Source organism: Sceloporus occidentalis, unplaced genomic scaffold, assembly GCF_023333645.1.
Source record: "Sceloporus occidentalis isolate IW3139 unplaced genomic scaffold, rSceOcc1.0.p SCAF_4, whole genome shotgun sequence".
NCBI lineage: Eukaryota > Metazoa > Chordata > Lepidosauria > Squamata > Phrynosomatidae > Sceloporus > Sceloporus occidentalis.
In genome coordinates, this window is record NW_028316984.1 from 128,562,461 (window position 1) to 128,579,018 (window position 16,558).

The following is a 16,558-nucleotide window of genomic DNA, read 5'->3' on the forward strand; positions in this document are numbered from 1 at the left end:
TTCTTGAGAGGTTTGGATATACAGTCTGATGTTATGCATATTTATCAGTTCTATAGAACTCAATGGGATTTTGTTCCAAAGTTCAAGTATGGGACAAACTTTGGTAAATAACTACATTTCTGAATAAATAAATAAATAAATAAATAAATAAAGTTTTAGAGCAGTCTAATGAATCATGCAGATTTTGAAGGTAGCAATTAAGTTTCATAGTTTGAAATGTTATTTTTCCTCATCCTTACTTCATAGAGTTATTAACCAAATTTTCTGCACAATCTGGAAGAAGGAAAGAGAATATGTTGAAGATTCTCCCTAGATGGAAGAAAGTCAATTGCTTTTTCACTTCTACAATTAACATGTGCAAAAATGTCACAAAAATGACTTTGGGTGCAGCTACATTAGTAATTAAAGTGAGGAACTACTGTGGTTCTTTCATTCCCTTATGAGGCATCCACACAAACCTGTCATCCAGTTATTGTCATCATCTGTTTTCTCTGTGGTTCTTCCATCTTTTCTCAAACTAAAGAAAGCCCCCCTCAACGCAACAACAAAATGAGTGGCAAAATGTCCACAGGTATTAGTTAATCTTAAAGAACCTTTCAGTTTTTAAAAGGGAATGGAGCACTGTTATGAGCAGTGACACACCAGAAAAATAAAATTATCACACCTTAAGCCACATTAATAATAACCCTGTGTTCAGTGCTATTTTATGAGCCTCTGTTTATTTTTAATTGGTATTTTGCTTACTGCAAACAATAAATTAAAGAGAAATATAACAGTATAACACCATAATGGCGTACTAGTATATCTTAAAGAAGCGTTGCTGAATATTTTAAAACATTTTTAGAAATTATTATTATTGTATAATAGTGATGCACCTGTGACCAGGAAAGTCCTAGAGGTGTAGTTTTCCAAGGGGCCTGATCTGCAGCATCTCAGAAACACTTTGATTGGGATGGGGTCAGAATGCAAAGGCAGGTTTGGGGGAGTTGGCATTGTCAAACATATTTATGATGATTGAGATCCATCATCATAGGAAAATCTGACAGTGAATGCTCTTGCCTTCTGTTTCCACCATAGTAAATAGCCTTCTACACAGATTTGCTTTCCTGTTCAGAAGCTGCTTCCTGTGCAGAAAAGGCTGCCTTCTATGCAAAACGGCCACAAGCCAATTTGCACAGGGTAAATTGCAAAGTACAAATAGGCTCCAAAACCTGGGGTTGTTAAAGACTCTCAGAATGGGAAGAAAAGTACTAAAAATTTCTTACTGCTTTCTTCAAGAAGAAAATCATCACTATATAAAAATAAAAAGGTAAATTTTCCTGATGGCATGGACTTAAAAAACTGAACTATTTTCTTTTTGACAAATCTACAATTCTTATCTAAATATTACTGTTAGCCGCCCCGACTGACCTCAAAGGGGCGGGATATAAATAATTTTTATTATTATTATTATATTATTAAATCTAAAAGCCTTAGAACCCCTTTTCTTTGAAAATTGATCTAAAAACAATTGGAATCACTTCTGCATTAAATTTAGGGGGAAATGAGTGGGAAAGTGCACCATTCACATATCAAAAGAATCTACATAGTATACCATGGAAATCAAAGAACTAATGGGCATTACTACCCATTCTAGCCTGATACCATAAACTGGATAGTGATAGCAGAAAAAATAGCTGTTTCCCATTTTCCATGTTTAGCAAAATGCATTATAACAAGTACAAATTTTCCAAATAAAATGGACCACTCCTGGAATCCTGATGCTCTTCCCTGAGAAGTTTATGCCCCACTACTTTAGAATCACTAGTGTAAGAAATAAACTATAATTTTGCTTGTGGCTTTCTAAAGGAGAGCAATTATTGCATAACAATCTCAATCAAATAGCCGGCTTGTGCTCAAGGAATTCTCCAGCCACACTGAGCTTATTGAACATATCGGGGGGGGGGGGGGGGAATGCTCTGCATTCCTCTTCTTTTATGTCACTTGCAAACTAATTAATCATGCTTTGGACACATGTTCATGCTCTTTGAATGAAATTTGATGTATCACATCAACTAAAGCCATATTCAGGATTGTACCACCAGGAGCATACCAGCAATAAACAGTATTATTTCAACAGGAGTGTTTCTTTCTAGTTCATGGGAATGGGAGTTTGAAAAAGTTGTATATCCACTGGATTAGATTAGGAGACCTTTGGACATTCTTCAATAACAACAATGATGGTTGTGATAGTGGTGTTTGGTGAGGATGATTATGATGATCGTGATGATTTCTATTTCAAGACTTTGAAAATTTCAATTGTGCAAAATTAAGAATTTGCAGAAATTCTAGTACACATCAGGACGTAAGAAGACACCCTTCTTGACAAGAACCTACCCCCACAAAAAACCCATATAATAATAATAATAATAATAATAATAATAATAATAATAATAGGATTTATTTATAGGCTGCCCAATCACTGGGAATCCAGGCGGCTTACAACAGAGGGGATAATAGATGGTTCCCTGCCCTCAGGCTTACAATCTAAAAAGACACGACACAAAAGGAGAAGGGAATGGTGAGGAGGAGGGGATCAGGTCCAGCATTCTTCTCTCCCTCTGAAGCCTGGACCAAGGCAGATGGATGGATGGATGGATGGATGGATGGATACACACACACACACAACTCAAAGACATAGCTGTACTATTCTGGAAAATCAGAATACAAACGGCTCTTTTAACACCTCTGAGACTAACTGAAAGAAACTGGTAGCTTTCATAGCCTTGAGCCTACGTCTCCAGATGCATGTTACATGCATGATGATACATGCATCTGAGGAAGCAGACTGAAGTTTATATAAGCTCATGCTACCGGTTTCTTTCTTTCAGTTAGTCTCAGAGGTACTACAAGAACTCTTTGCATATCTACATTGTTTAGTTTGTTCTTCATCTGAAAATATTGTAAACTGATGTCAGTGGACATTTTTCCATTATGATCATTATATATATATATATATATATATATATATATATATATATATTTAAAACAGTCAAATATAATTATTTTTAAAAAATAGTAAAACAATCCGGAGAGACATTCACTGATGGGAAATTGATTTAAAAAAAAAACATTGGGGAAGAAGGCAGTCAGAGCTCTTCCAAGTGTGGGAAAACACAGAGTTTAGGGGAAAATGAAGCTAAAAAATCTGTAATTTTATTAGAACAATATGTTAAAAACTAAACCAGAACTGAAACCTGCTGTGAGGCTTGTTCTAGCCTATAAGCTGCACTCTGTAAGTTGATGAGCAGAACTGGGCTTGAAAACTGCAATTCCCAAAATAATACAGAACTATAACAATTCCTCTGCGTCTCACACCAAGTATAGAAACAAGTACACACAATATAAATATAGTTACAAAGTGCACAAACAGAGGCTTGGTTAAAAAGGGATATACAGTATGCCCAAAACAGATAAAATTGTCAAAAGTTTCAAAAAAAGACCAAACGCGTTTCGACAATTGTCTTCATCAGTGGTCCAAAGAACTGTGGAAATAAAATAAGTGAAAATGAAACACTGTACAACATAAAGGAGACCATATAGCTGGGAATAAATAAATGTATTGGTACCTACTTAAGACACCTTGTAAGGTAGAGCATGTGGGAACCACCTGTCCTTTTGGTAAGTGAAAGGTCAACTAAGACCTAGAGCCGTGCCTGAAAAATTTAGGCAAAATTTGAAAAAAAAAAAAAATATATATATATATATATATATATATAGATTACAATAAAAGCTGTTTTATATGTAGCCAATTGCTTCCTAACTTACCCAAGGCTGGGGTGTCTCCAGCCTTGGGTAAGTTAGGAAGCAATTGGCTACATATAAAACAGCTTTTATTGTAATCTATATATATATATATATATATATATATATATTTCAAATTTTGCCTAAATTTTTCAGGCACGGCTCTAGGTCTTAGTTGACCTTTCACTTACCAAAAGGACAGGTGGTTCCCACATGCTCTACCTTACAAGGTGTCTTAAGTAGGTACCAATACATTTATTTATTCCCAGCTATATGGTCTCCTTTATGTTGTACAGTGTTTCATTTTCACTTATTTTATTTCCACAGTTCTTTGGACCACTGATGAAGACAATTGTCGAAACGCGTTTGGTCTTTTTTTGAAACTTTTGACAATTTTATCTGTTTTGGGCATACTGTATATCCCTTTTTAACCAAGCCTCTGTTTGTGCACTTTGTAACTATATTTATATTGTGTGTACTTGTTTCTATACTTGGTGTGAGACGCAGAGGAATTGTTATAGTTCTGTATTATTTTGGGAATTGCAGTTTTCAAGCCCAGTTCTGCTCATCAACTTACAGAGTGCAGCTTATAGGCTAGAACAAGCCTCACAGCAGGTTTCAGTTCTGGTTTAGTTTTTAACATATTGTTCTAATAAAATTACAGATTTTTTAGCTTCATTTTCCCCTAAACTCTGTGTTTTCCCATTTGCTTCTTGGTTTAGGGCATCACCTCCCAGTTTTTCTCTTCCAAGTGTGGACAGCAAGAAGAAATAGGAAGGAGAGGGGCAGGGAACTAGCTTGGTACAGTGGATATCCATAATAATAAGTACCTTATCTAACTGTTATTCTAACTGCTGTGTCACATTCTGTATTAATGTGCCCTTGAAAAGTGTTAGGAAACACTGCTAGAATAAAATATTGTGGTCAGAAATTATCTGCTTTGTATTTTAAAGATATCAGATCTCTTGAACCATATACACTCACTGCCTTCCAGATTTGTTCTGAATCAAGATACTGCTTTTGACATAATAGGTTTAAACAAATTGGAGGTAGGGTAAGTGAAATATTGTTTCTTTCCGAGTGTGTAGCTAAACCTGTATTTTTCAGGCCCACTGAAAGGGACATAATTGGTGGAAAATTAGACAAGGCCTTTACCATCCTAACTTGAGACCTACCCAACCCCCAGGTGGGCCAAGTTGGCTCTATGCTTGCTGAATTTTATATAGGCAGTGAAATCTGCAGTATTTTTTCAGGCTTTGGGTGCAGTTTAGTATTTTCCTTCTGTCCCCTCTCCTCCTCCCTTCTCTCTCCTATATAATCCTCCTCCAAAAGTAATTACTTAAAGCACACACATTTTTTAAAATTCATCTTACTGGATTAGACAGAGACCCACCTAATGTAGTATTTTTTGCAAGGATTCCAGAAACCAGAACATGCCAGAAAATCAGCTGTGGCCCACTGATAGTCCATGGTCAACATTCTGCCCTTCCTAACATACAAAATCCATGCACCTAACAATTTAGATCTTTTTTTTACTTTTGCACTTTGACAGCTTTACTTAGACTGAGTAATAAAGCAGCTGTGGAGCAGAACAGATGTAGACTTTCTAGTGTGAAAGATCCAGTGACATGCCCTCATCATGTTTTGCTTTGGGGTAGGAGGTAAACACTAAAGATAGTTAGAGAAGAAAAATGACAGTAGATGCCTTGAACAAACTACTTTTAAGTAAGTCTGGCCTCAAGAGAGGGTGGAAGATAGGAATACAAATATGTATTGGCTTCAGAAGACAAATTGAGCATTTCAGAAGTATGTTCTTTGTGTTAATTTTAGCCTCTTTCTTGCATCTAGACAGACGAGTAAAAAAAGGTATTATAAGTTGAAACAGCTTGAAGTGGCTTTAACTAACATGATACCTAGAATGACCTGATGGTGTCCTGACAAGATAGACATTTCATGGAATGAGAAGATTACATGCAGTTCCCCTGATAAGCTTTATTCTGGACATCTGCTGAAGGAAAGAAATATGTAGTCATTGGCTGTTATTGAAGGAACAGAGGTTTCTGAGAAGAATGTTCACTTTTCTCATGTTCACAATACCGACAATAATCTAGTGTAAATGAATAAATAAATTCCAAAATAAATAACTAATCACACAAGCATTTTCCCTGTGGGCCTTTGATTATCCTGATGTCCTTTCTTTAGAGACAGGACAACACAGCCTGCACAACCTGTTTCTCTGCAGGGAGGGTTTTCTTAATCAAAAAGCATGTACACAGTGTTTTCTTCTTCAGAATTATCCATAATCAATAGAACATAGATAATAAACCAAGTCAAAGGACTACTGCTATCTTAGTTACCGGTTTTGGGGTGATTTGAATGCCAGTATTTTAATCATGTTTGATATTCCATATTAACAAAATGACTCAGCAAGCTGAATGTATAAATGATATTTAAGCCATATAACATTTAATGTGGGTAATATTTTATTTTTTCCCTAAAATTTATTCCACGATGGTCTTGCCAGTCTTCCCAGCATATTTTGGAGGAGAGGAAGAAGTCATATGGAAAATGCTTTGGATTCTGAGATGTGGAATGAAAGTCATAGAGCTTGGAAGTCTGAATGATTTCTCCAGTGAGAGACACAATTGACCAATTACACCTTCCCAAAAGAGGACAAAAGTGTGAACTTATTTATGCTAACTACATTCTTTAAATTAAGAGTCTATTTCTTTTATTTTGTGTACACTGTTGCCAAGAAACACTCATTGCTTTACTTTCATTTCTGTCAGCTCAGAGACTTTCCCCATGGCAACACATGGATAGGAAGAGGAATATGAATAAGGTGAGTTTTTATATCATTCTTGGAGCAGTGTACCTGTCGTGGAATGAACTATAGTTCTTCTGGAATGGGAAATGTATACACAGACCCCAAATGAAAAGTGAAGACTCAATGAGTCAATGAGGCATACCCCCTTTCCCCCCTGATTCTCTTAAAAAACAAACAAACAAACAAACAAAAAAGATAAACTTTCAAAATGCTATTGGGAACTTTCATGGTCAACTAGTTCACCATGAAAAGTGATGATTACACTTTCTTATCAGCTTTCTTTACAGCTTTGCTAAATTCTGCGATATAATCTACTTTTGCTCTGTGGATATTAAAAAATAATAAAGGATGGAGCACCAATCAGGTCAGCTAGATGTTCAGCACTGAATTCCAACAGACACATACTTTTATTTATGCCCAATAAAGCACAAGCTTCCGTGCTATCCATCTGTAATTTACATCTCAAAGCTCTCCAAGTATGACTTGCAGAGAACTTAATGACTTGAAATCAAGAATGTCTATGGATGACTAATGAAACTGAAGTAAGGCAGTGTGTCAAAATAAGAAGTCTTGTTATTTGTACACTACATATGAACTACTAACTGGTAGAGTAGATCCAACTTCACATTTAACCAGTACCAAACTTCAGCTACAAGTGGCAGTTTCATCAACCAATTGACTTAAGAATTCACTGATTCCTTCATTTTAGGGAACATATATTTCCAAACACATATGAAGGCCCTGTTGAGTGGAGGTGAACCTTTCCTCACTAGACAAAACCAGATTGTCTGTCTTCCCTTCTGTCCCTCTCCCACACACCTTTGAACTTGATAGGCTAAATAAGAATCCTTTTTTGCTACCTCCCCTTCACCTTAAATCTTCCAGTTTTCAGCAAAACTGGATTTTAAAGGTTCAGGCAAAGCATTTAAAATCCTTATGTCAACATCATCCCCAATTTAATACCAAGAGACAAGATGGGTGCATTTGCAATCTTGTATGCAGGTTCTAGTATTTTAAAGTACAAACAAAACAAATATAAAAGTAAATGTCATCTTAATCAGAGACTGATTGCAATGTCCTATTTCAAAGCAGCAACATGAACTACAGACTAGCACTGCACTTTCAAAAGGGAAAAAGCATCTATTTTTCTTTCCTTTAAACACCTTTTCCAATTGAAGGTATTATGCATAAAAACAATTACAAATCTTGAAGGAGAAAGTGACAGACAAGCCAACAGAAGTATCACAAGATTTGAGTTCTGCAGTAACAGAGCCTTTTCATTAAGTTTTCTGTTAGTAGTTAGGAAATAAAACCATATTTAGCAGATTAAATGAAAACATAGTCAAATAGTTTGTTCTTTATGGATAGGTCAATTATCCAACTTCATCATTATAAATCCCGCAATAAAATATATATAAGATGACCACTGTTACTGTAACCTCTGCCTATTCTTAACTACATACATTATAAATCCAATGTACAATAGTCAGATGTCTCTAGCTGCACCCAGTCATCCACATGCATGCACCAAAAGGGAGCAAGGTAAACCCAGACATTCTACTTGGGAGACTTTTCCTGTATAGATATAGGAAAATCAAACAGAGGTCAGTGTGGGAATCGAAATAGAGGAGTCTTTCACATCAGTACACTGCAATCATATTTCACTTCTGAAAGAATTACAAAAATTAAGATAATCTCAACTTCTTCAGGGACAACACTTGTAAATTAACATTAAAGTTCAGTCTTCAGACTCAGGAAAAGAGTCTATAAATGAGATAAAACCAGATGAGGTGATTGTTAAAAGTCTTGCCTTAGGTCTACCTATATATGCCTCACCTTTTTCACAATAACTGAGAGAGGGTCTATGGAAGTCTGTTACATTTAGCATCCTGGTCAGATAGAAGAAGGATAGGATACAAGAAGGTAATCTGAAATAAATCAAGGTAATCCTGTCTTGAGAGGCAAGCTTCCACAGATGGCAACATAAGACATCAAAGATAAACTTTACCTAAGAAGCAGCAATACTGACAAAACTATATTTTACCTTCAATCCAGCTAGCTAAATAGTAGTAGAAAAAGCACCCTCAAAGCTCATATTCATAATTTCATCTGAACAGGCATAAATGCATGGGCGACAATATCAGCTAAGTGAACAGAAAGACTCCAATCCAAGTTACTGCTATGGTATGGGAAAGCTATACAATGCTGACAGTATTAGTTTTTTTTTTCTACAGATGCAACAGAAAAGGTCTCAAATGTGTCTTTAAAATACAGTGTTAAAATATCACATATTAGTGAGGAACATACAGAATTCTTTGACAGTTTTCCCCCATATAAAACAATAGGGTTACCAGGGAATTTTGAAAAGCAAGCAATTGATCCAATATGCATCTCTAATGTGGCATCAGGTTCTAGTCTCTTTTCATCTTTTTAACTGAGGGAGGGGACATGAACATACACACACATACACACAAACATTAAAAAGAAGAAAGAAGGAAGTGACAAGAGCACCTGGACTTACCTTTATTGCTGATAGTCCCCTTTAAAAGTTCTCCAAGCAAAATTAAAATTCCTCCAGCTTTACCCTGGATTCTTTTAAGTCACATAAGAGCTCAATAATTAGTTTCTTTTCAAATGGTCAATTTACTGATCATCCAACCACAGAAAAATAGGTGTCCAAGAGACTTTGTCAAAAGTAAGTCCAGAATTTAGACAGCAAAAGTGGGGAGAAGGTGAGGAAGCCAAGGATAGAAATTCCCTCTTTGCCCAATACACCTAGCTTCTTGATCACCAAAAAACTGTAGAGGAAAACTGTCAGTGGTTGCCTCCAGTAGCTGCTGTGTATGCTGCAGATGGTATGTCTCACTGTTACCTTCTCAGATGGGTAGAGGATGCAAAGAATAGCAAAGGCAGTTTCCCCCCACCCACCCCCCAAAATAATACCCAGGTGGAATGACAGCCACTCACTCACACGGTCTAATTAATCAAGAAAAGGATGAGTTAGTCACTAGAGGCATCTCCTTCCAGGGTGCACAGGATTATGGCAAGGTTATTAATCTTCCTTTGCTGCATCCCCTCCACCCCCTACATTCGGCAGCCTGCATTGAGATGATTGCCAGCTCTGTCTCTGTCCCTGTTCTACTGCATTTTGCTCAGCCCTCCCTTGCTGTGAGTGAAACACAGCGGAGGGAGGAATACTAATAAGGTGGTTAGCTACAGTTTCTTCAAGGCATTCTACATATGTACTCTTTCTCAATCTCTCTCTCTCTCTCTGTCTTTACAGATGTGTGTGGGTATGATGTGCAGACAAGTGTGCAAGAAAGGCAGCATGCTTGTTCTTACATATTTTCCTATGGAAGCACACATTGTGGATTCATTTGTATTTGCTACATGAAGACAGCTTCAACCATTTGCCAGAGAAGGAATTTATTTTGGGTTACTTCTTTAAAGGAGGATCAGAGCCAGGAATCTTATTTTATTGATGATATAAGGAAAAGGAGTGTTCAGTTCTCTGGAAACCTAAGGCCATGTCCTGGCAGTTAAGAGAGAGAGAAATGTGTGTGCATGTGTGGTTTGTGTGTGTTTGTGAGAGAGAGATGGAAGTTAGTAAATAACTCTGAAAACCCACAGGACAATGAAGAGAGTGTTGTAACATTGTCAGAAATGTCAGTTAAATGCAGTGCTTGAAACCATAAAAAAGACACAAGAATGAGTGCTTATTTGTTTAAGGAAAATAACATCTATTTCCTTCAGGAAATAAACCAGTAGGTCACCTGTGTTTTGAAGGGTTGGGAGTGGTAAAAAAAAGAGAATCAAAATTGCACTAAGACAAACAATCTTAAGAGTCCACACTCTCCCCACCACAACACAGTCCATTCTTTTCATTTTGGGCCATTACCCCTGTGGGATATTCATCTTACATCTTTTCCCTTCCCTTGCCCTACACTATGAAATAAAACCAGGAATGTGAATTAGGTTCTTAGTTCAGTGCATTACCTTTAACAAGATGCCTTGGAACCAAGAAAGGAATATGAAAGGTTGGCTAAACAGTGGCTGTCTCCATCAGTGCATTAATCTTTGATCATCCATATACAAATTCATCTGTAGAACTGCACTCAGTGGAATTGGTTGTCTTGGACTATAGAAGCTGCTGTTACTGTTTTGTACCAGTGTCCAAGCAGGTAAGTTCTTCTTGGCTGCAATCCCAGATTTATCCAGCAGATGCTGCTATATATGACTCAGTAAGAAGCCACAGGAAGAGAAATCTACTCCAAGTAAGAAAGCACACAACTCACAAGGGCTGGTTTAACAGAGATTAGAGAGGCTGATTCAGCACACCAAGAATATGCTATTATATCCAGTCGAAATCCGTAGTTTCCATCTATCACTGATTGCATGTAATTAAACTAACCTAAGTAGCATGCAAAAAAGTCAAATGTTAGGTAACAGAATAAATTTTGAATAAAAAAGATATTATGAAATACTCTCTTGGTACCATGTCACTCCAGACAACAGAATTTGATTTTTTACATGTGCAAGATTTTACAAAATGAAATATTTTGAATGATAATTTCCAAGCCCCTTTTGCTTGCTAATACTGGATCAAAGTTGCTTAAGAATTAAAATGTTTTGTAATCTATTCCACATACATAATTCTTCTTGGTTTTGTTGGTTATTGTAATATTTGGTCTGTCATGGGAGCAAAACACAGGGAAGAAAATTCACACCAGGATGATTGGCAGAGCTATTGAGGGAGGGTGGTGCTTTGATATCCTCCATCATGAGACCAGTATTTTCAAATGGAAGCATGGGCTAACAGACCAAGCTGAGTCACTTGATGGGGGGCGGAGTCAGTATATAAAGATGGTACGCTCCCCCATCCTGCCTATTTTCGATGATGCAGCCCACCCTTCTGCCCTAAATGCAGTATGAACTTTGTTGGTCGCTTCGGGGCCGGGTAGGAGAGTATAAGAGGACATTAGTGCTTCCAGGACAGATCAAACTCTTGTTTTTTACCATATAAGTGTGTGAAGAGATCTCCTAGCATCTTTGAGAGTCTCGGAGTTGCTACAGGATCTCTCTATGTACTGATTCTACAGACTAATATGACTATATCTTTGAATTCTATATATACATTGACCTGTGGATAAGTAGACTCAGGTTTTTGGGGTCAATTTTTTTAACCTAAATTTCTAAATTCATACATGAGTATATACAGTAAATTGATTTGAGTTACATCACCGTATAAAAAGCAAATCGTATTAATCACAGTTTATTAGATTCATTTATTGATGTATTCTGAGTTAGGTATACGCTAGTATATTGTTCTCCCACTATTCCTTATAAAATGCCTTCCAAAAAAGGGAGTGGTAAATCAAAAGGAAAAGCGCCTGCTAAAAGGGTGGTGCAAGAAAAACCATCTATTATTCATTCTGATATGTCTGATGATGAAAGTGAGATTATCCCAAGGGCGGCTATATTATCCAAATTAGACCACCTTGAGAAAGTTAATGCAGATAGACTAAAGTCTAAACCACATGAAGCTAAAAGGATAGCTAGTGAATCAGTTAACTCTATGGTTTTATCCCATTTAGAGGCTCTGGATAGAAGTTATCAGGACCAAAGTCGAGAATTGCCAGTTGAAGAGGTGGTTCCTCAGGCAATGGCAGAGTCAGCTCCTTCAGCATCCTCTGACCAGGGGGTTGCATCTAGTTCAGGTACTCCTCTTGTCTATCTGGTGCCACAAAAAAAAATTATGGTGTAGATTGGTCACAGATGTGGCCTTGGGGGGTTTGGAATACATCTATCTATAGGTTACCACCTAACACATAGTCAATTACTGACGCATCAAACGTATCACAATTTACACAAGGAACATTGCAACCTCAAGGATTGGTATATCATACCCCATTGTTAGCTTCTACTTTTGCTAACATATCAGCTTCATTCACACCCAACAAGTTTTGCCAAGCAATCAGGCCATACTTCAGCCTTTGCTGCAGGTTAGTTACACTGCCACACCTGCCGATGAATTAGATTTTGTGCTAGGAGAGCATTTAACTCAGGCCACAGTCAAGACCTTATTATTCAAGGAATTTACACTCAGTTTTGGATTTAGAACATGTTGTTAGAGCTAAGATTCAGAAGGAAGTCGATGAAGGGGGAGTTTTTGGACCCTTCTCTTCACCTCTGGTTCCTAATCGTAGGGTGTTTCCTTTGGGCATTGTCCCCCAGAAGGCACCAGGTGAATATAGGTTAATTCACCATTTGTCATTTCCAAAAGGTGATTCAAGTAATGATTATATCCCACAAGAGCTCTCCTCCTTGCGATATACCTCTTTTGAGTCGGCTCTGGCCACCATACGTAGTAGAGATTTCACTCCTGAGCTTGGAAAGTGCGATATTAAGTCTGCATTCAGACTGTTGCCAATATACCCACAGGATTTTGAATTATTGGGTTTTTCATTTCAAATCAAATTTTAGATGGATAGGGCTCTTCCCATGGGCTGTTCTATATCCTGCTTAGTCTTTAGTACATTTTTGGAATGGACAATATATACACAATCTAGATTACAGGTAGTGGTTCACTATTTAAATGATTTTCTCTTTATAGGGAGGGCACAATTTGGTCAATGCCAATTCTTAATGCAACAATTTGCACTTCTTGTTCAACTTGCCCACGAGAAAACTGAGGACCCTTCCACCTGTCTGATGTTTCTGGGCATTGAAAATGACACTAACAATCAGTGTTCTAGGCTACCACAAGACAAAATAACCAACATTAGAATGAGAATTCATAGTTTTCTGCAGCTGCGTAAAGCTACCCTTCAAGAGTTCCAGGAATTGATTGGCCACTTGAACTTTGTCTGTAGGGTAATTGCACCATGCCAGGCCATTCTTGGACGTTTGAGCTCTGCAACTATTGGTGTTGCTAAACCACATCATAGGATATGGGTGACTATTGAGACCAAACAAGATTTGCAAGTTTGGCTTTCATTCTTGGAATCCTTCAATGGTGTGTCTTTCTGGAGTGACATTTTAAAACTCCATGGAGCCTTGCAAGTCTCTTCAGATGCAGCAGATTTGATTGGCCTTGGGGTGTATTTTAACAATCACTGGTGCACACAGATATGGCTTCATGGTTGGATGGAGGTGGGCCTTTTCTCAGTCCTCACCTTTTTGGAATTCTTTCCAATTGTAGTTACAGTGCACATTTGGGCAGTTGAATTCACTAATTCGTCTGTCCATTTTTGATGTGATAATGCTGCCACAGTACAGGTGATTAATCAGTTGTCTTCGAAGTCACTTTGTGTCACAAGCTTGGTCAGGGTGTTTGTACTGAAGTGTTTGAGGCATAACATCCTATTCATGCCCTTTCATGACCCGGGGGTTGATAATGAAATTGCTCATGCCCTTTCCCATCAACAGATGTGTTGTTTCAGACAGCTGGCTCCAGAGGTGGACATCCACCCGTCAGCCATTCCAGAAGATATATGGACGCTTGGAAGAGTGAGGTGTGAAAGCAGTAAGTGCTTAGCTTTCTGACAACATATGGTCCAATTACAAGATGGCTTGTAAGGACTTTGAAAAGTTTTGCCTTATCCATGGCTTAAGCTTCAAGTGGCCTATACCTGTTGACCACTCTTTACAATTCTGTGTCTATTTACACAACAGGGGACTAACACCACAGACGATTAGGAACAAATTATCAGCCATAGCCTTTGCCGCAAAAGCCCAGGGACTAGCAGATTAGACATCTGACTTTAGAATTCACAAGACCTTAGAGGGGTGGTCTAGGATTCAGGGCGTTAGTCATGATATTAGGAGGCCCATCACTCCAGAAGTTCTGAGGGGGCTTAAAGGACAGTGGGAGCAGTTATGTTCCTCCCCCTATGAATCCAGCTTGTTTCATGCAGTGACATTAATGCCTTTCTTTGGGGCTCTTAGAATCAGTGAATTGGTTATGACATCAAAAAACGACAGTTCTAACAGGGCCCTTATACTTGCTGATTTACTTCTTACTGGCTGGCGGCTGTGCTGCAGATCAGAAGGTATAGACTGATCAAATAGGTAGAGGGACCTCTATTACATTAAATTCCTGTATTATGGCCAAGCTTTGCCCAGTATGGGCATTGACGGAATATGTGGCAATTTGTGACAAAAATCCTGGTCCCTTGTTTCAGCATGCAGACCACTCATCTCTCACCAAATTCCAATTTTGAGCTGTGACGGCCAAGGCTTTCACTAATCTTGGGTTAAAGGGGGTTAAATTTGGTACTTATTCTTTCTGTATAGGAGCTGCCTCCATGGCTGCAGCCATGGGTTTTGACAACACAGATATTAAACACATTGGGAGATGGCAATCTTCAGCTTTCAAAAGATATGTGCAAAAGGTTACTGTCTCGCACTGACTGGGCTGCCTCTTGTTTCTTTTAGTTTTCAGACCTTGTATTCATAGAATTCATATTCTCATACTGCAGACACAGTATGATCTATTGGGTGGCGAGACAGGCTTGAGATGATCACTTGGGCTCTCACCTTGGTCTCATCGAAATCGCCAAGACTGAATGGAAAGGGGAGGGTAATCCATGTAAATTGGATGTTGACAGAAAATGGGTTAATAGAGAGATTTATAATTCTCTATTAAAGATGTCTGGCTTTATAATTAAACACCCTTTGGTCCTGTTTAGATGCCCAGAGTTGGACTGGTCAGATGGGGTCCACTTCTCAGATGAGGGTAATTTGATCTTTTTGAGGGATTTTCAAAATGGGTTGAGAGACATTGTGAATGGCCTGGTAGGTGAAAGGGACTAAGCTGATGCTTGTCCCTTGTCTGTGGCCCATATGGGGTTAAAGAATTGTTTGGTATGCACCATTGGCACTCCTTTGTGGTGAAAGGTTAGGCTATTGATCAGCTTGTACACATCAAGGGACATGAAGTTGTGAGAGAACCTGTGTTTGGGGTAGACATGGGGGTTTTGCTCAACCTTACAAATTCGAGGGAATTTGGGGGAGAGTGCCTTATGTTTACCTTCCCAGGACTGGCTGAGGATGAAATCCGAATCATTGGATTTACCTCAGGGTTCGGTGTTTGTGTCCAAAGGGTAGGCTGAAGAGGAGGTCTAGGATTGACACCTGGCTTCAGCTGGTCCTGCACCAGGCTTTCACTTTAATCATTCTCTCAGTTTGACGTTTAAGGTTTAAGTTGAAGTGCTTAGCTTAAATAGGATATAGGTCAAATAAATGGCCCTTTATTCATCCAGTTTACGTGTCTGGTCTCTTTATTTCATGGTGGGGTATCAATCTACATTTGGAAGCAAGGAAGAGAAGGTACAGTTTAAAATCTGTTTTTATATAAAAATCATTTTGCATAAAAACAATGCAGAAAGCATAATAATATTGATGTTCTGATAACCGCAGTAAAATAACATGAACAGATTGTGCTTGGATTTGTTCATGTTTTTCTTAACATAGTCTAAATTTCACACTTACTGTATATTCCGATCCCCACCCCCCACCCCATGGAACAAGTCACTTTATTTCCAATAATCTTTTCTCTAAGTGTAGGGAGGCAATATATACTCCTATGTCAAGCAGGAATCACTGTGACTAGATAGTGAATACAGTAAAACTGACCTTGGTCCCTGTTAGGGATGTGAAAATAGCTCTCAGGTACCTCCTATCAAAAAGACTGTCAGGAAAGGGAGAGATTAGGAGGTTGGAAAGCTTAGTCCCTGATGATGGCCAGAGTTTTCAGAGCTGCTCCAAGTAAGTATCCAGGTAGTAGGGGCAGAGAAAATGGATAAGCTTTCTGTGTGATGATGGCACATCTCTTATTGAAGCATCAGCAGGCTGCTTCTATTTAACTTCCAGATAGAAACCCTTCATGGCTTGGGTCCATCTTACTTACGAGATTGCCTTCTCCCATATAATCCACCCCACACACTT

The 16,558-nt window shown here is 38.2% G+C and overlaps 1 protein-coding gene and 1 pseudogene across 3 annotated transcripts in view; one reads left to right on the plus strand and one right to left on the minus strand.

The window, feature by feature from the left end:
- LOC149314598 (leucine-rich repeat-containing protein 4C) overlaps nucleotides 1-9,723 on the minus strand; it is a 1,025,265-nt gene extending 1,015,542 nt beyond the window's left edge. For all 3 annotated transcript variants that reach the window (XM_089521461.1, XM_089521463.1, XM_089521462.1), the window contains exon 1: nucleotides 9,132-9,723. The gene's annotated coding sequence lies outside the window, so the exon portion shown is untranslated. The remainder of the gene's footprint in view (nucleotides 1-9,131) is intronic.
- A 4,454-nt stretch (nucleotides 9,724-14,177) lies between these two features.
- LOC149314599 (uncharacterized) lies at nucleotides 14,178-15,021 on the plus strand (annotated as a pseudogene).
- The last annotated feature ends 1,537 nt before the right edge of the window (nucleotides 15,022-16,558 follow it).